The following is a 20,311-nucleotide window of genomic DNA, read 5'->3' as shown; positions in this document are numbered from 1 at the left end:
TTGTGATGTCCATCGGAGACCACGTCTTGCAGTTTTTCGGGCATGCTTCAGACCGCATTTTATTTGCGCCGTTACTACTTTGGCGCTACCTAAGCTCCCCCGTAGCCGCACGCCGGGTGGCGTACCCGCGGCGCCGTGCCCCCTCTGCCCGCACTTTTACCGGCACTCGGCAGGACAGGGCCGTGCCCGGTGCGGCCGGGAACAGCGGGGACGAACAGCGGAGACGAACACCGGAGACAAACAAACAGCGGGGACGAACAGCGGCGATGAACTGCGGGGATTTCCCCCGGCGGCTCCCGAGCCCCGCCCCCGCCCGCGCCTGCGCGCGCGCCTCCCGCCGCGGCGGCTGAGCGGATCAGGCGGCGACCGGGCGGGGCCGCGGCGGCAGCAGCGGGAGCGGAGCGGCGGGAGCTGACCAGCGCAGCCCGCGCCGGCAGGGGACGGCAGGGGAGGGGTCCCGGCCGCCTCCCGCCGGACCCGCTGCGGGCAGAGGTGAGGGCAGCGGCGGCTCCGGGGCGGCGTCGCCGCGACCGCGGCTGCGGAGGGGAGGCGCGGGGCATGTGTCACGGTGCCGGCCGGGCCCCCGCCGGTCCCTGCGTGCCGCCTCCCCTCGGCTGCCGGGCGGGAGGGGTTGCTGCGAAACCCCCCCGGCCCTCCGGTAGCGCCGGGCCCGGTGGGTGTTGCTGCGCGCCGGGAGGGCTCGGCGCCGGCCGGGCCGGGTGCCTCGGGCTGGGCTGGGCTGGGCGGGCCGGGGCGGGGCGGCTCGGTGTCGGGCCGCCGGCACGGCCCCACGGAGCCGGGCACCGCGGCCGGGGCTCCGCAGGCGCGGGCCGGCTGTGGCCGGTGCCGTGCGCGCTGCCCGGGCCCGCACGGCGCCGTTGGAAGCGGTCGCGTTCGATGCAGTTAAAATGTAGCGCCCGTGAGTGCCCGTAACCTCCCTGCCCTCGCACTCGGAAATGATCCTGCGCTGCAGCCCTGCCCTGGGCAGCGAAACCCAGTTACTGCCCCCAGTCCCGTGGCGCTGCCTGCCGCGCTCCTGCACCTCTGCTAGCAGGCCTTGCAAATGGCACGCGTCCCAAAGAGCTCGGCTCCGAGGGGGTTTTGCTCAACGAGCTCGGTGATCGTTCAGATGAGGCTCACACGGTTTCTTGAAATAACAGTCTTCACAAATTGTGTGTTAGAGCAGTGCGCTGTGGAATTCTTCTCCTGAAAGGAGGAAAGCCGTCAATTCGGAGTGTCACTGAAGATGTTTCTAACGTGTTTCGTGCTGCCACTGTCCAAACAAAACAGAGTTCTTGGGGCTGAGATCAGGATTCCTTTTAAAAACAGTCATCTGGCAACTTTCATAGCTTCAGTAATTTCACTTAATCATAGGAGATATAAATCTGTTTGATCTGTTAAGTGTTAATGCAGTCGGGACCTTGCTAATGCCTGTTAATTATCAACTCCGTTTTGAAGTAGTGAGTTGTTAGTCCACAGTGAACATGATGGGCAGCAACAGAACTGTGTAGAGAGCAGTGCTTCCCTCTCGTCTTTGTCAGGTCTGTTGTTTGGCAAGAGAGAGTTTAGAGTTGTTACAGTTCTGGTTACAGTACAGGAAATAAGAGAACATGATTGCATTGTTTGCTGTCAAGTAACTGTAGAACGACTGGTGAAATTTTCTGTGCTATTTTGTTTTAGAATTCCCTGCAAACTTTGGAGGTAATTTGTGGTTTTAGCCAAATTAGCTTTTAGTCAAAACTCCTGAGCTTTGAAGTAATTTGTTTTGTGGTTATACAACTTTCCAAAACCTGGCCGTAGAGCCCTCCTTTCCAGATGCTGATTTGATGTGTCTACTTCAGAATTGAAACTAGTTGAGGAAAAAAGCAGATGTGTGTTTGTGGTCAGCTGTGGACCCTTTGGCTCCTCTTTATTTTTGTTTTATTTTATTGTAGAGTTGTGAAAATCATAGAATCGTTTAGCTTGGAAAAGACCCTATAAATCATGTTGTAAGTAAACCACATTTTTCGAGGCTGATGTAGCCTAGACCTAGCAATAAATAATCCTTTTTCTGCTTTAGTCATGGGTCAGGGAAAGAGCTTCTTTTAAACACGCTGCTTTTTCAAATTAGTTAAAAAAATTTTAGTAGTTTTTAGACTTTTTTAGTAAAGGGCTATCCAGCTTGTATGTCTGCTGCACATGTAAACCCCCAGAGTGCCTCAAAATCTGTTCTATAAATGGTTGTGGATGTTTGTCAACTTTTACAACACGAGGGATTTTCTGATGTTGCAGGAAACAAGGTTGGATTTGTACACTTTTTGTGGGGGACTGAACTGGGACAGAAAGTCAGACTTCTGTGCTCCTGTTCTTTTTATAGTGCATGCTGTATTATCTCACATTTTGCTCCAAAGAGAAGTAAAATGCAGAAATGAAAGGAAAATAGTTTTGGTGGAAGGGAAGTTTATTGAAGATTGTTCATTTTTTGATTGCCTCATCTTAAATTCTGTTGAAGTGAGATTGAGAAGGGTCTTAGGCAATAGAGCACTTGCCCATTTTCTTTTGTCTGGTCTGCTGTTACACTTTCAAATAAATGGTTGTGCAACTACCTAGTAAAGAAACTATGCAAACTTTGTATTCTGTGAAGAAGTGTTCCAGCCTCCTCTCTGTCCAGTAAATCTTTGCATAGAACACTCAGCCAAGTTTTAATGAACTGTGTCGAGTCAGTTATTAGGCTTTCATCTCTTCACTGATTACTGTTTTACAACCTGCTTCCCCACTGCATTTCCCACAAATTCTGTTTCCTGAAGCATGCAGGAGTGTTTTCTAAGGGCCTTTTCTCCCTTCTCCCTTCCTATGCTGTGAAATTCCTCTTGCTTTAGGCTGTCTGTCAGATAACTTATCTCTTAGTCTCCTGGTCTTCCGTTTCAGAACAGAAAATAAATTTGTTGAGAATTTACATAATGTTGTATTGTATACTTAAAACTTCCCAATGGGCCAAGCAATGTGGTTTGTTTTAGTTCTGCTAGTTTCTTTTTAATGAGCATGCATCAAGTGCTACATTACTCAAATTTATGATTAAACACAGAAGAATATCTTTTATTATTCAACAAAATGGAGAATTGTAAAGGAAAACAGAAAAAGACTTTAAGTGAAGAAATAGTGATAGCTGTAGAAAACAGCATAGTCTTACTCCCTACAAGTGTGGGTTTTTCTCCAGTCTGTGTAGTGTAATTGAAGTACTACACAAGAGTTGATGATCCTGTTCTCCAAACTGTAATGTGAACATCTTGGTCAGGTAAACTGTGTTTTGTAACAAATTGTGCTGTTAATGAAGATCTTGCTTCTATGGCAGATGTACCGCTGGGAAGCAGAGGAGCAGTAGCAGAAAGCTTTTTGAAGGAGGTGTTTGTATAGTCAGTTTTCACAGGAAGAGTGAAGCAGCATGGTTTGTTGCCTAGGCTATTTTGGTGAATTGATGAGGAAGTTAAAAATACTACTTCTAAGTGTGAAATGATTCTTTAGATGATTTCCTGAGTGAGCTGTCCTTACTGTATTCTTTTTATTTTTTTTTCCTCTCAGTATTCTGATGTGATAATGATGTTGAATTAGTTAATCTTTTCTGTTTTGTTAGACAGCAGTTACAATTATCTTCTATTTGAACAGGTGGTTCTAATATGGTGATATAGTTCTATATGGTAATATAGTTCAGAAATAAATCTTGTTTGACAGAAGAAATGATTGGCACAGTCTTGGTCATTTGTTTTTATTTCAAAAAACCTCAGCCCAACAAAAAACCCAACAGCAACAAAAAAAAAATGTTTTTCCCAAAGCCTTTGATTCATTTTAGAGGACTGTCTCCGAATTTTGCTGGAGTGATTTCTTTTGGTGTTCCTTTGTCTTTTGGGTAAAGTTGATGACATCTGTGTTTAGCTTCAGCTGCTAAATAGTGGCCTTCATTCCCTCTGCTGCCTACACCTCTCCCACTAATACAAAGTGGAGAGTCATGCTTCGAGTTTAAAGACACAGCAATGTGAAGGGCTTTGTAAGGCTCTTGCTTCTCTTGAGAATGTGTGAACAAATACTGAGATAAGTGTGACTTGCACAAGTTTTCTAGGTGTTAGAAGATCTAGTAACCAGAAATTAGAAAAAATGAGTTATTGACTTTGAAAAATACTTGATGGTATTGATGACTAGTAGAAGGAGACATATTATTGCTGCCTTGTGGACCGATTAGGACCCTGGGCTTAAAGAATCCAATTGGTTTGGGGATATTCGCTTCTGATCAGGGAGGTAGCTTCTCTGCCTAAGAAACACCATCATTTTAGATGCAGTAGAAGCAGCTCTGCGTAGCTTTTTCTTTAACATATGCTTGTCCAGCTTGTGGGAACAGCAAATTGCATGCTTCTTCTGGTAATTTGTCTCATTTTGGTAATTTCAGACCATGGTGGAGGTTGATGTTGTGAGGACTGACATTGGATTTTAAAAGGAAGCCCTATATGGAGTGTTGAATTCTATAAATTCAGTAAGTGAAGTTTGGGAAACAGTGCTCATAATAGGCCACTGATTAGTAGCAGATATGTTAAAAGTGTTTTATTCAGAGTAACTGGTTCTAGATTGTACACAGTGGAAATCTGGAGCAGTATTTTGCTATATTTGTTATAAAACAGTGTTTAATCCCATCTGTACTCTACAAGAAGGAAATCTGTTGCAGATGTAATGTGTATAGTAGCATAAGAAGCTTCTTGAGAACAGCTAAAACTGTTTGACAGATGGTAGGAGGCATTTGGGAAGTCAGATTTTCACTTTGAGGAAATAGCTTGGACTTCTGGTGCTAGGAGAGGAATAAATAAACCTCATTTTCTTCACACTCTTAATTGTGGATGTGAGTTTTTTTCTCAGCTTTTTCCCTCAGCACAGGGTACAGCACTTGTCATTCATACACTAAAAATGCTACATCTGTCTCTAGAAGTTCCTAAGGTTATGGTGACTGACACAGTATGGGAATATGTATCTGATCATCCTTTTTTTTTATTTTTTCATGTAGCCATTCATTCATCCATTTGAAAGTGTTCTCATTGCATCTAAGCTTGAGCTAGTTCATATGCTGTCTGTATGTTCAGCTGTTTTCCAGTGCATTAATCCTGTCACCCAGTGTTTGTGTCCTGCAGAAGCTGTTCATATGACTATTCAGTTGAGATAAGGGAAAAGCAGCATGTTTCCTTCCAGAGTTATTTTTTTCGTGCCTGGAAATGGAAGCTGTGGTATTTTGAAGGTTATTTCAAAAGACTAGTGAGTTTCTTTTGAATAGGCTTGGACTTGGAAGTGCAGGTATAATACTGGTCATTTAAGGATGTGAAAAAGTTTTTTTTAGTGGAGTGCTCTTGCTCAGCTTAGGGAAGCATGTGTGCTGTAGGGAGACTTTTTTTGGTTGACAGTTTCAGCTATTTAAGGAATTACACCTGAGAAAATAGATGGGTTTTTTTAGAATTCACACGTTTAAAGCTGATAGTGAGCAGGTGGTCTAGTAAACTGAGTTGGGTACTTGACTGTGGTTTGGGTATTATTTAGCTAGTCCTAAGCATTCCCAAGGCTTAATAAATTAAAGAATACTTTTCACCTCTCATTCTACTTCATTCACAAGTAACGAATAACACCCACAAATGGTTTATGTGACTCTTCAAGTAGCAGAAGCATCATTCCAAACCTGGCTTTGTCTCATGTACAGTAAGTCTTTTTCTAACTACCTAAGAGGGCCACATCCCAGTGATTGGTATGTTTTTCCCCAAAAGATGTTGTTTATATGTTGTATTTCTTACAGATGATTTGGAGAGTTAAGGCAAGCAATTTATCACTTAAAACTATCCAGTGATACTTAAAAAAAAAAACCAGCATGAAATTTCAAGCAAATGAACTTGCTATGTACTTGGCCAAGTGTTTAATGAATCTTAATATGTCACATTTCACCTTTAGAATAAAGCCAGGAATCATATAATTCATGAACTTGACACCAACTAAATCTATAATTTACTTTCACAAATCTTTTATCAACAATATGACTCTCTTTTTTTCTATTTACTCCTAAGATATGTAGTAAAAAGTGTCCTTTATGGGCAGAGTGAATACTTTCTTTAGGTAAAATATGAGCAACATTTGCTTCAATATTGCATTGACCTATTTTTTTAGTTAATATATTTTATGATCCTGCAATCTTTGCAGGTTTTAAAAATTAGTGTATTAATGCTGTAAATCTGTGAATAGATACTCCTTAAGTGGCACTGAGTTGAGAAACTTGAAACATTAGTTTTCCCTGGTCTGATTGCAGTGTAGTAGAAAATCTCACTTGGTATGAGGATACATGGTGACGGATATAAGCTCTTTTCAGTACTAATTGGCATATTTTTTCTTTATTCTTGCATATTTAATGCCAATGTAAATAGCTGCTTATGGGTCACTTTTTTATTTTCTTTTTAAGCAGGCCATATTGTGGTTTGTTTCTGCAGGGCAGGAAAATACTGCAGAGTGTATGACTAGAGTTAGGGAAAAATACTGTTCACAGCAATATGAAGCTTTCAGAATAAATCCCAAGTTTGCCAGTGCAAGCTGTTCCTTCCAGTCTCATCTCGGAGGTGGCTGCCCGAGAGACCTGAGATGTGTGTGTGGATGGGAGGTGGAGAGGAGCAGCACAGGAGGTTTGTTCTTTGTGTGGTGGGGTGCTGCTGCTGCCAGGACAAGAGCAGCCAGGTTATTTGCAGTGGAGGTTTTAGAGCAACTTGTGAACCTTTATGCTGCGTTAGTCAAAGGTTGTTCTTTAGCACAGAAGGGATAGCTTGGATATTGTTTAGGCACTAAAGCAGCAGGTCTGCATAAACTGCAGTTCATTATTTTGTCAACTGTGGGACTCACAGCAGCACCATACTGTACCAGGAGAGTGTGTTTCCTATTGTTTCTCACTGGAGAACAAGTCTGAGAGGGACTGCAACATACTAGAGTTTGTCTGAAACTGTAAATAGATAACAAATACAAAAACAAATATTTAACATGGCTGTAGGTTACCAGTCTCTTTCCTTGCATGCCTTTACCTTTGTCCAGTAAGAGTTCTGTTATAAGGCTTTAGATGTAATCAGAGCTCTTGTGATATTTTTTCAGTACTTTTTCCAGTGGAAATCAATCGTAAGAACAAATTTTTGTCTCTGAACGGAACTGAGCCAGTTTAGATCTCCATTTGGAGTACTGCAATTGATTACATAATGCAAGGAAAATGTTTGGCCTAAACAGATGTATTATGCATATAATGCAGTCTATGTTACTTGGACCTGACTTTTAAGAGTGAACCAACCACTTAGCATTTTCTTCTCCCTCATCCCCACCTCACAGCTCATCTTCTTGATGGAGGCATTTACTTGTTCTTAGGCAGTTTACCATTGGTGCATCTCCTGCTTTGTAGACTGGCACAGGTAATCTTTGTGTTTCCTGTGTAGGAACACGTCAGTTGTGCCGACTCCTTGCCACCTACACCATGGCTGCTGGACATGAAACTGTTTGTGTGCTGTACTGAGCACTGGCTCCATAGAGTTACAACTGGGAGATAAATTGGATGCAATCTGTAGGAATGGTGCTGGGTGGAGATGGTGTGAACCCCTGGAACTACTTAGTCTCAGGCCTTGGTCATTTCCAGGTGAAGAGTACCTGTGAAGTCAACCAAGTGCTCTTTTTCCCCAAGTCGGTGGATGTAATTTAATTTAATAATGTAATTTTTTGGTAGAAGCTGAATACTCTAATGTGACTAATGCTAGTGTTGTCATTTTTCCACATCTTGCAAGCTGCTGTACTGTACTTTTGAGGGACTATTGGACATTCAGGATTACTGTTTTTTTTTAATAAAGACTGAGTAACTTTATAAAAAAAGGATATGTATTTTAAGTACTTGAAACATGATGATTCTATTAATCCATAGTCCATGCATAGATATGGAATAATGGAGCCAAAGAGATCAGGCTGGTACATAAGGGAAGTGTTAACTGTGTTCTAGTATACCAGTTCTAGAAATAGAGGAGTGGTTCTGAGTTGAAACATTAACAAGATGAAAATGACAAGGCTTGGAAGGGACACTTCTATTACTACTAAGCAGCATTCTAAGGAGCTATTGCTTTTTTTAGCAAGGAGTGTCTGAGTAATTATGAATGTGTTTAATCCAAGCCTAGAGGAAACAAAGTTTGTCTAGATACAGAGTTAAAAAAAAAAAATCTTAAAAATTACTTGAAGATGTCAAGTAACAGCTACTGTGATTGGGAGGGAAGAGTGCAAAGGACAAGTTCTGTAGACTTGAGCCACAAATTGGCATCAGTTTAGTGTCAATTCACTGTTTCTAATAGCTTGTTCTCCTTCTGAACAATATTGCCACATGGAGATATTGTACACCAGCTAAACTTGGTTAATAGTCTGCACTGTAAACCTGGGTCAAATGGAGGGAAAATTTGGCTTTGACTCATCTCAGTGGATTTGTTACGTGTACTACACAACCACCACACGTTTATTCTGGGTATAGCATGCCAGACAATATAATTTTGCAAGACATATTAAATATTGCTAGTATGACTGTACAGTTGAGTAACTGATTATGCTGCAGCAGAAGATGCTCTCTTCTCTTAATGCTCATTATTCTTAATGTCCTCTTTCCATTTTGGGAGGCAAAAAGAGAGGTCTCTGCAACAGAAGTCATTTAGGTTTTCTGTTGGGGAGCTAAAGGACAAGGAGAAATTTCCATATCAGTATGGGTTTTAGACTTGCAGATTTTCTCTCTAGATGGCTGATCATGAGTGATTCTCTGAATAAAGAATCTGCTGCTCTCCTCTTTGCATTTCTTATGTGGGAACTTTACAATGATTCTTTGGCTTCTGATTTTTGTCCCTGATAATAACTTTTCCAATTCAGGCAATGTTATGAAAGGTGTGGTAATATTCTGGAGAGGGAAAGGAGGAGGATTGAGGAATACTGTCCAGTTCTTACCTGAAGTAGCAGATAGGTTTAATTTAGTGTGATTGAGCATCTGGCCATGCTTTTGTAGCTGATGTCTAGCATACTTGAAGTGGATGTTATGTGCACATTACTAATGGAGGAGTATCTTCTGTGAGTGAAGCCACTTGCATCACTTTGCTAACATGATAGCATCTGCTCTGCCACTGTTGAGGTGGCCTTTCTGCTTCTCTCCTGTCCATCTTGTTCTGTAAAAGTAGGATGGTGAGGGCCGCCTTCTGTTAGCTTTGTTAAGGAAAGGGCATCTGGGATTGCTGCTTTTTCTTGTGAGATATGGCCTGTGTCTACTTCATCTGCAGTTCCAGCCACATTACCTGTTCCAATTTCACTGGATACTTACCATCTGTCTTCTTCCTAGGTCTCCTACAAAAATCACCATTGCTGAAGGGAATTTTCTGCCTGATTTCTTGTAGCTGTAGGCATCATCTGACTAACTGTGGCTTCAGCTGTTTTTCAGGAGATCATAGTTTTAGAAGAGGGCAAAATGACACTCTTATGTTCTCTCCAGGAAGATCAGACACTGTGGAGGACTACTAGCTGGAGGAGGGTTTATTTTTGTCTCTTCCTGAAGTGGTATTTTTGCCAGTGTTACTTAGTGGTGTGTGCTGTCTGGATACAGGGCCAATGTAGCATCTGCTTTGCTGCAAGGACTTGCTGAACCTGTAGAATGTAATTTGCATGTGTGCATGTATATATTTGCATAGGAAAGAGTGTTCTAGCAATACATTAGAAGAAGATAACCTCCTGTAACCTGTGAGCTGGCAATTCTCAATGCAGGGCCCCCAGCTATGTCTTCAGCCTAGCACAGCAATTGGGGTAGCTGTGACTTGCAGTCTTATATTTTACTTGCAGACCCCTGTAGATAAAAAAAGAAGTTGTTAGTATGGGTAAATAAGGCAACTTTGCTTATCTGTGTGATGGAAACTGCAGACTTTGAAGGTATCTCTGCTTCAATTAGTGTGTTTACAAAAAAAATGGATTTGTGCAATACGTGACAAGTTACAATTCTTACACTAAGGGTCTTGCTGAGCTGTCTGTTATGATCTCTTGGAGGCTGGAAGATTTATGTTACAGTACATATCTCCTCTGCTGAAATCACAATTCTGTGATTTCTCATCAGTAATTAAAAAGTACTCTTTGATTGTGCAGAGAAGCCAATAAGAAGAGAAGCCAACATCCAGATCTTGTTTTGTACACCGAATTGAGGCCCCCACACTAAGCTACCTATAAAGATCTACTGCTTGCTGTTTTTAAAAACAGTGTCTTCATTCTAGCTTGAAAGCAGGGTTGTAATTAATTGCTACAAACCTGTGCTGCCTTGAAAATGGTCAGGTTGAACGTTAATGCAAACAGCTACATTAAAATACCTGGGCTATAAAGTCATCAGAGGAAAGCAAAGACTTGAGGTCTCTGATATTGGCAAACAGGAAAAATTTCCTCTACAGAAATGACAATTCCATCTATTTAAATAGCACACAAAATTTCTGGGCGTAAGCAGAATTTTTAAGGCACAATTCTGAAATCATCAGCAAGAGTAAATGTTCTTCCTTCATGAGAGAAGTTCTGCTTTGATTAAAAAAAAGTCTGCTGAGGCAAAGGAGCACTGAGCAGAAAGCTTATACATTCTAATCAAGGTAGAAAGCAGAACAGAGAGCAATGAGCTGCCCTATAAAGTGAAGGAGAAAGTGGCAAAAAATAAACCTGACAGAGTGTACAGATGGATCTGTACCATGTCAGCTACTTTAATTAAATATTAACTATACCCACTTACTGTCAGTGCTTCAAAGAACGCCACTCAATATTCCTCTCCATGCACTAACAAGAATATTTTTCTTTGAAGTTTAATAATCAGGTTTTTTTCAATGTCATCAGCTCTGTTTGGCTGTCAGCTTGGAGCAGGGAAACATACTTTCTTCTTAAGTAAGCTAAGAACTGGTGGAAGGAAACGAGGCCTGTGGTCTGAGAGGGCTTGGTTTTTGGTGGTTTTGCTTTGCTTTATTTTTGAATTTCTGGAAGACCTCTGCTCTGGTCACTGTCAGATCACGTGTTACAAGTTGTGCTATTTTGGTGTTCAGAGACACATCCTTGTTGAATTAAAACAAGCTTTTGGACTTTTCCCCTTGTTTTTGGCTTATAAACAGTATCTGTCTTCAGTAGACTTGGAAAGTTTCCATGTATATCTTACTGTTGATTTCTACCTTCTTCCTAAACAGAGCTGGATTTATGTCAAAAAGAAGATTAAAGATTTGGTAGGTGGTGGTTATTTTTCAAGCATAACAAATCGATGGCTGCATGTTGTACCATTTATTGAGTATAAATATTTATTTTTTGCTACTAATTGACCAGAAAAGAACTTCAATACATATGTTTTTACTATTCGTTTTATCAATTATCAAATTGTATTTCATCCTTCTTTATGAAATGAAGAAAACTTTTTTTTGCTTAAGTCACTTTCCTCTGAGATGTTTTTGTAAATATAACCTACTTGTGTTATCTCTTAATGTAAATATACTGAAATAATCTCCATCTTATTAATGGCCATATTAGCAGTATAGATGGAACTGAGGCATGAAAATGATAAGGCAAAACATTGAGCTGTACTGTTTCAGTTGCTGAAACTGTACATATTCTGTTAGTGCTTCAAAGTGTCACCTGTAGTCTTTCATTCAAAAAAGAGATTATTTATCTTGACATCCTATATAGGTTAAATATTTACCAGTAGGATGCTCATACAAATATATTGCAGCTGTAGCTTTGCCTGTCTTCCTGCATTTTCCTTCTTTGCTCCCTTACATGGATTTATTTCTGAACTCTGTTCCTTAATTATTCTGGATAATAATTTGTGGACTCCTTCTTCCTCTCATTACAGGTACAAGAATTCATTATGTATCTGAAATACTTACCAGCATGACATTTCTCATGCTGAGAACAGTTAAAAACCTTATCTTCCTGTCTTCATTATGCAACAGTATGTTATGCATGAGGCTGATGAAGATCCAGCAGAAAAATTAGATGGCGTAGTCTGCTTTTGGAAGAAGAAACCAGTAATTTTTCTCTAACAATGTAGATACTTGCTATTGCTGTGTAGCAACAGGAGGCTCAAGCTTCTCAAACTGCTGGCTCTTCTGGGTTTTGGGTTTAATTTTAAACTTCAGGAAGTTAAGGCTTGTTGCATTTTAAGAAAACAGTATTAAGGGTAATTTTATTGTGTATTGTTGTTAAGAAATAATGAGTTTTAATTTGTTTTTCCTTTTAACTTTGTATGTGAAATATTGTCTGGCAGTTGACCTTTTGTGAATTTGCTATGTAAAAAAGCATTTGTGCTGGCAGCCCAGGAAAGGGAAACTAGAGTGAGAGAGACCTGATGTCGATTTCACTGTATGGTGTTCAAAAGTGATGGCTGAAACATATCTGCAGTATCACATGTAAATTTGGATTGTGATTCAGTTTGGCATTTTGTAGACATTTCTGTGGGCTTAAAAAAAAAAAAAAAATGCATGAATTTCCAGTATTAGCTAACAATTTCATTTAAACAGTTTGGTGATTTTTTTATTTTTTTTTTGTGGTGTGGTTTGGTTCGGGGTTTTTTTGACTGTTAGTTTCTTGTGATTAAAACATAAACTGCTTGCTTATCAGATACTTCTGTCTTATGAATGCAGATTTTAAGAAGCTTGAGTTGTCTTTCTTGCCAAATGAGTAGCATCTGTTGTGATTCATTTGGCTTTAAGGTCTTGAGGGAAATGTTGTGAAAGCAAGCTCCTGGCTCAGAATAATTTTCTGAATGTAGTTTAGTGTCTTCATAGAGATGATGTTTGATTTTGCACCTCTAATCTTTTGGATGGAGGGAAGGAAGAAAGGGATGTGTTTTTTTGGTGTTTTTTTTATTTGCTGTTTTTTTTGTCAGGGAGCAGATGGTGTTTTAATGACTTGTAACTTGCTATAGCTGACCACCTGCAATCTGCACAGTGTGTTCTGCAGCAGGGAAGATTGTGGAGGAGTGAAAAGTAATTGCTAAACAAGTTTCATATGAAGTCTTAGGAAAGGACCTGAGTGAAGGAAGGTGTGCATATGTTGTCAGTCCTTTCAGTCTGAAAGCTCTCACTGAATCCTGACTCCCTTCTCCAGTGTCAAGGGTCCCAAGAGTTGAAATGAAGCTTTGTTTATTACCACTCACAGGTATAATAGGTACAATTTTCCAAGTCCGCTTAGCACCTGTCCTCTTCTTGTGACACAATGCTGCTGTTGCCATCATTATTGAACAAAAACACACTTGAGCTCTGGCAGCCTTAGTTTGCTATCCCGTTGCAGGGTCATGTTTGCTTAAAATTTGTTCTGTGTTTTAAAAAAAATACATTTATCTCCTTATTTGTCTTGCTGTAGTCCTCTTTTAGATGATGGCCCTGTGTAATTAACTGTTGTGGTTATAATTGTCTGACACTTCTAAACATCTTTTCTCCAACCCAGCTTTATTCTATGTCCATGAAAGTTTTATCTTTAGCCTCACGCACCTTTCTCCTTTCATTTAAGCATATATTAGCATATTTGTTTTTTCTTCTTTGCTGCTGTCCTGCCTGTCTTAACAGTTCAGAAACTGAGCAGCAAGCAACTGGAAGCTTGCATGATGCATGAATATTTTGCAGTTGTGAAATTTTAAATGTCTCTACTTGAATCCCATGCATGGCTGATTTTGATGCTTACCTTGCAAAGATCATGCTATTGTAACAGTGTGGGGGAAGCTGCAGTTCAGGTGCTTATGTCAACATCTCCTCCCTCCTCAAACAAATTACTGCAAGCATAAGCTATAAAGCAAAATTAGTATCACTCCACTCCTCCCAGTACTGAGTCCAGGGAGGTTATCTGCACAAATTTATTTGCTCTGACCAGCACTTGTAGGAGCCCTACTGCTGATACTCTGGTGGAATGCAGTGGTATCAGTCTGCTCTCCATCATAGCCTTGGACTTTGTTTTCTGAGTTAATGAGGATGACATATTATTGTCTTGGCTTCTGCTCTTCCTGCATCACTGTTTCTGGTGTCCCATGCATCTTCTAGTTCCCTGCAAATGTTTTGCTGAGTAGCAAAGACAATAATTTTCATCTTCAGCAGGCTCTCCTTCCTCATAAGGAATAGAAGTGCTAAACTCCTATGAATTCTGATTTGTGGGCATTACCAGGACAAGCTTGCATGCTCAGTGTCCTGGCAGCTAGTGTTAGGTACTTAGCTTGAGATGCATAATGAGGCTGACAGCTTGGAGATGGATTTTATCTGAGGGAGCACTGAAATTGCTGTTGAGGTGGTTCCTAAAGCTACTGACATGCTAGTGACGGAGTCATTTTTCTACCCATTAGGAAATAAAGTGGACCCACCATGATGGTGGCATGGGATTTGCACAGTTTGCTCCTCAGTCCTCTGGCATGTGCAGCAGAACACCTAAGAGTTGTAGCAATGAGATATAGCGTACTTTGCTTTTGTCAGCTCCTGCTAAAATTTTAGGAAGAGAGGGAATTGGAAGTCAAAGCAATATATACACTTGGATTCACGTTACTTAAGTTTTCCAGGAGTGAGTGATAGTTCATTCCTGTGAAAACTTGTGCATGCATGCCATGATGTGAACAGTCAGCTTCCAGGCAAAAGTGATTACTTTTGGTGGGGTTCTGCATGGAAATTGTGTTGCTGACAGACTAGAACTGTATTTTAGCATGAAACTGAGATGTTTTCTGTGCAGGAAATTATTTTCTGGAAGTGCCTCAATTTCAAGTAACGTGAAAGCCCAGGCGATCCAGATGTATACCTGCACTAGAAAAGCACTTTCTAGTCAGAAATATGAGGTTATTGTGGAAAACTTTTCTTTTGGTAATCTGAAACTAGATGTCTGAGTGTACTCAAATGCCATATCTAGGAACAGTTTATTGTGGATCTCTGTTACAAGGATGATCTCACCTGCAGTAACTTAACATTATTGTTTGGTGGTATGATACATTTCTTTAGTTATCTGAGAAGGTCACTTTTCAAATTAAAGCATTTCGTATACATGCTTACCCTGTATGATATGTTACAGAATTGCCTGAAGATTCTTGCAGCAGCCTTACGGTGTATTCCCTGTATTGCAGTGCTTAGCCCCAGGTTAGGGCAGGGAGGTGAGCTCTGTGAAACACTGCCATCTACAGCACTGTCAGGGGTAGCTGAACAGCACCGAGAGAGCTCCCTGGAACTTACAAGGCATGAAATGTGACACGAAGATGATTCTGACTTTGAGCCACTTCATAAAGGACCTGTTTTCAAGATGAAGAGCTAATTTCAGCTTGTTGAAATACTGGAACAGTATAATACTGTTAAGCAGATATATTGTGTAGATTTAAAAATTAATTCTGAAAATGGGGAAGAAAAGGTAATTAATGCCACTCTGAACTCCAATAGTGAATGAAGTTATACTAAAATACAACACTGGAAACAGAATTTTGATGTTAAAACTGAGTAGTAACTCTAAAATGGTACTCAGATTCACTAGAGAATCAGAAATCATGTTAGCTCCTTTTCCTTCTGTTGAACAAGTAGAGTTATGAGAAGAAAAGTGATCATCTGTCACATGCATCTAAATTTCATAGCAAATAGGCATGTGGGGTTTTTTTTTTTTGTAAGAGGAAATATCTATGATATAGGAAAGAAGTTAGAAAGCAAAATGAGAATTCTGTCTCCTGCCCATCTAGTTGTTTTGCTAATTTCAAAATGGCAGCCAAAAAAAGCAGGTTGGGTGACATAAATGATAAGTAATTTCCTCATCAGTAGTCAATCAAAAAGGAGAACGAATGACAGAGCAAGAGAAGTTAAGTTCTTTGACTGGGAACTGTACTGTACAATTAATATCTGTTGTTAAATATAGCATGAAAAGGCAAAATCAAACTTTGTAGCCCACCTAGGTCATCTTTATCTTTCTTCTCTGTGGCTCTTTTTTTCTGTTAAACCTTTACTTTTGCTTTCATAAACCTTAAATGCTTCAGGATCTTCATGTATAATTGAAGAATTTTTCAGTTCTTGTTAAAATGTGATTTATTTATGAATTACAATTTTTATTAAAAGTGCTAACAGATCCCTGAAGGCGTCTAAGGAGACAATTGTGCTATGCTTTTTTTTTATTGAATGCTATTCTCCAGTTCCAAAGAAGACAGACTGCTTAGCATTTTAATTGGTTTTCAAGATGAATTCAGGTTTAATGTGCAAGGCCAAAGACAGAGTTAGAAGGTTAATTATACTTATCAATGTTTGGGAACAGTCAATTCTCATTGTATGTGAAGTGTTGGCATAGTGCTTTTCTCTTGGGGGAAAGCTGCTTATTATTTCATGCTGTAACTGGAAAGTTTGTGTGCTTATCTTGGTTAGGTGGCTTTGATGGGTGTCTCAGTTACTTTACAGTTTGGTGCTAATAAATGGCTTTGAAATATCTATCTAAGTAATATCTAAGTTATTACTCACTTTTAATCTGGATTTTATGAAGTTAATAGCACTCCTGGAGTTACAAGCCCTATTTTCATATTCCATATCTGTTGCAGACAATTTGGATATGAAAAAGCTGAAGTTGTTCTAGAAGCCGTCATGGGAGTGTAAAACGTGCCCACTGCATTATGAACTACTGGCATATGGTATTTTTTCTCAGGTTGTGCTCATCAGAAAGACAGCTCATCCTTCTCTGAATTCTGTTGAGGGCTACAAAATAAAGGAACAAAATCTTTTCTCATGGGAAAGATATGTATGCCAAACTGGTTTTGAGATTAGAGGCTCTGCATTCTTGTTGCTGTCATTAAAATCAGTGTTATATGGGCTTTTGCTTTAAAAATCTGAAAAAAAAAAAGCCCAAACCAATAAATTTTTACTCTCCTATATGTTCATGATAAGATTCCTTGAATGAATCATAGTTTTTAAAAATTAAATACTCTAGTTGTCACTACAGTGTACCTGCTGAAGTTGACTAGTTCGTGTCTGTGACAGCTGTTTTTGAGTACTCAGTAAGGAATGGGAGGTGCAGGATGCAAGGTGGTTCCAGTGGCCCTATTAGCATTGCACATGGTTGGAAGCATGTGCTGGCAGTTACTCTTAGAGCTGCTCCTGCAGGCAGTCTGAATGGGTACCTGCAGTTTTCTTCCTTCTGCCATCTCAGTGCAGCTTGTGGAAGTGAGCGTCAGGGATGGAGCGTGCCCCAGAAGCACGCACACACTCTATGGGTAGGTTGGGAAATACATTTTTGTTCAGTTACAGCTTCTGAGCTATTGCTGCCCGGCCCCATTTACTTTATGAAGCATGGAAATTAGCATTAGACTTGGAAATACATGTGTAAGCTGCCTTCAAGGGAATAAAATGTGTAACATTATACATAGAGGTGTAGTTAACTGCTTTGGCAGAGATACAGGGTATTGAATTGCTTTATGCTAATATTATCTTGGTAGTTAAGCTTGTGTTATCTTGGTATAGTGTGTGATTTTAAATATGAAAGTAAATTATAAAATGCTGTTAACTGATAATTCTTGTCAGTTCAGAGGACAATATTGGAATATTGTAATGCTGTGAAAGGGAAGGACATAGGTTCTTTTTTTTCTTTTAAAAAATAAATACATTCCATCTTGGAATTATTCTTTCCCTTATTTATTGTCAAAATAGCAACTGAATTTGTTTGAACCTACAAGTATTGCTTCCTTCCTTCCCAGGATTTGTGTCTCTCTTCTGCATTCCTGAGCTATGTGATGTCTCTTGCCTCCTTTAACTAACTGATTATTGAGGGGCTGGATGGAGGATGGTGGGGAGGCAGGATTCAAAGGTTCCTATCACACAGTCCTGTGGGATTGCACAGCTGAGAGGATTGTATTCACTTTAAATAGGGTGCTCAAACTATCTGATGGCCCCATTAAACCATTTTATGGTAAAGAGAATTCCCAGTACTTGAGTGTACTGTGTAGAAGAGCAGGAGGAAGTTCCTTGTCCATTAAATATTTGTTTAACCTCAAACAGAATAATGCTTTTTGTAGGACGTGATTTTTTTTCTCTTTTTCTTCTCTGAAGCATTTCAAACAACTTGCAAGGAGGTGTTAAGACTTTATTTTCCTGTCCACGCTTACCACCACTCCCTGGTTGTCAGGGAACAGAAACCCTTTATCCCAACCATAGGATCACATTCTCTGTTGATGGAAGTAGAAAAAATAGTAACTTCTACATTGGTCCCTGCAGCAGAACATTAGAAGTACCTTCATAATATCTGGTTCTTCCTATCAAAGTCTTGGTGTCTCTGCAGTACTGGGAGCAAAAAAGCATTCTGTTCTTCAGAAATTTGATAGCTGTGGGAACAACTATATTTAATTTCTGTTCTTGAGGGCTGGCTTTGATCTGTGAAAGGCTTGACTTCTCAACTCTGTAAAAAAAATAAATTTATATAAGCTGCTTGTTTGTTCCAAATAGTGTGAGCACTGGTCTGACTTAAATTAGGCAGTGATACTGATTTCTGAGGGCTGTGAATTGCAGGTAAGTTGTCACTTGATGTTGCATATAATTTGTCTGTAGCTGTTGTGGTGGGCCAGGGTTGCTTCTCATTGCCCAAAGAAATGCCATAGAGGAGCAATTTGTTAAATAGAAATGGGTAGGTAAACAAGAAGTTTAGTGTTAGGTCGCTTGCCAAGTCTGCAATGCAATAACACTGTACAGTTCCTGTGGATCAGGCAATATTGTGTAAGTATTACTGGTTCATCCTATTAAACTAAAAGCTATGTAAGATTGTTGTAGCAAAGTTGATCAGCAGTTACTCATAGCTTCAGAAGACAAGCTTGGGTGTTTGGTGCTAAAAGCACTAGTACTTGTTAAGCCTGTATGAAGTCTATTTGCAATATTTTTCTCCCGTATTTAAAAAAACTCCACAGAACAACAATGAAAAACCTCCCGAAAAACCCCAGCTTTCCTCCCTAGGACCCCCAGAAACCTCACAAACCATAAACAAATGAAAACAAACAAAAAACCAGCCTTGCCATAAAACCTACAAAAGATCCTGAGTTTTGATCATGTAGAACAGCACTGACATCTAAAAAGCAGAGTTGGGTTCATCATCTCGTTTTACTTTAGTGTTAGACTGAAAAAAACAAACTTGGCATAACCAATGGAAATCCAAATTAGACTTTCTAAAGCTTTTTAATAAACCATGATGTGTAAACCAGATACTATTGCTGCCTGTTTGAACCTGCTGCTGCTTTAAGTTAGGATTTCTAGGGTTTTTTCTATTGCAGTAGGCTACTCTGACCTTTTGTTCTTAAATTCTTGTACAGATATCCTGTGTCTTAAACTTGTATAAACTACCTTCTAGCACTTGCTGAAAGAAATTGAAATGAAGGCCGTTTATTATGTCATCAACTCTGTTTTAATAACAAGAAGAGAGACTGCTGCTAAAATAAGAAAATTAAATTGTACATGAGCATAAACATAAGGTTCCTGTTTGAAATATCCACATTTAAGCCTGCAGAAAGCCCATTTCCTAGAAACCTCTCACACAACATAACTTCAACTGAAATTTGTTTGTGTTAAGACTTCTTTCATATTTTTAATCTTGGAACTTGAATTGATTTTTCTATTTTATTTATTTCAGTTTAGAGCAGAAATTAGGATTGTAGTTACTCTCTTAACTGAGTTCCTGTGAAGTGTATTCATGATGCTCATTATAGAGGTAATCTCAGTTCTTACTTGGCTGAAACAGCCATTGGGGTATAGAAAAGTGCTTCTGTACTGGTAGGTATTTGGGAGATCTGACACTTAGGGTGTCCTTTCAATAACTATGAAAATTTAAAAGGGGCCCTAAGGCCTCTTTCACCCTTGAAAATACATTGGGCATTCTTTTCAGTTCTCAGAGGTGACAAAATATAAAGTGCGAAGTAAGGGCTAAAAACCTAGCAGAATTGCCATTAGAAAATTGGTCTTTGCACTGGCTCAGTTTTGGAGGTATAGTATTCATTTAATGGAAAATCCTAAGGATTCATTTAGGAAGTTGACTGCAAGAACATCTGATGTGGCAGTGACTGTTGGCATGTTGGTGCCTATTTGTCCAACCAAAATCACTGCAGCTTCTGAGATACAGAAACTTCATGGTAGTTTAAGCTAACTTGTTTACTTTATTTGCAGTAGGTAAAAAGCACTCACCTAGTCACATAGAGTTTATCTAGCAGTTAATAATTCATTGATCTGTAATGGTATGATGTCCTAGTTTAGGGCAAATTTGGGAGAAAAACTCCAAATGGGGGTTTCCTCAGGGAAAAAAAATTCAAATGACCCCTCCCTCC

The 20,311-nt window shown here is 39.9% G+C and overlaps 1 protein-coding gene across 2 annotated transcripts in view; it reads left to right on the top strand.

The window, feature by feature from the left end:
- The first annotated feature begins 391 nt into the window (after window positions 1–391).
- Window positions 392–20,311, top strand: part of OSBPL8 (oxysterol binding protein like 8) — an 83,592-nt gene continuing 63,672 nt past the window's right edge. For both annotated transcript variants that reach the window (XM_015628260.3, XM_015628259.3), the window contains exon 1: window positions 392–492. The gene's annotated coding sequence lies outside the window, so the exon portion shown is untranslated. The remainder of the gene's footprint in view (window positions 493–20,311) is intronic.

This window comes from Parus major, chromosome 1A, assembly GCF_001522545.3.
Source record: "Parus major isolate Abel chromosome 1A, Parus_major1.1, whole genome shotgun sequence".
Taxonomy (NCBI): domain Eukaryota; kingdom Metazoa; phylum Chordata; class Aves; order Passeriformes; family Paridae; genus Parus; species Parus major.
Note: the sequence above shows the minus strand (reverse complement) of the source record. Positions and strands in the feature narration are given on the sequence as shown.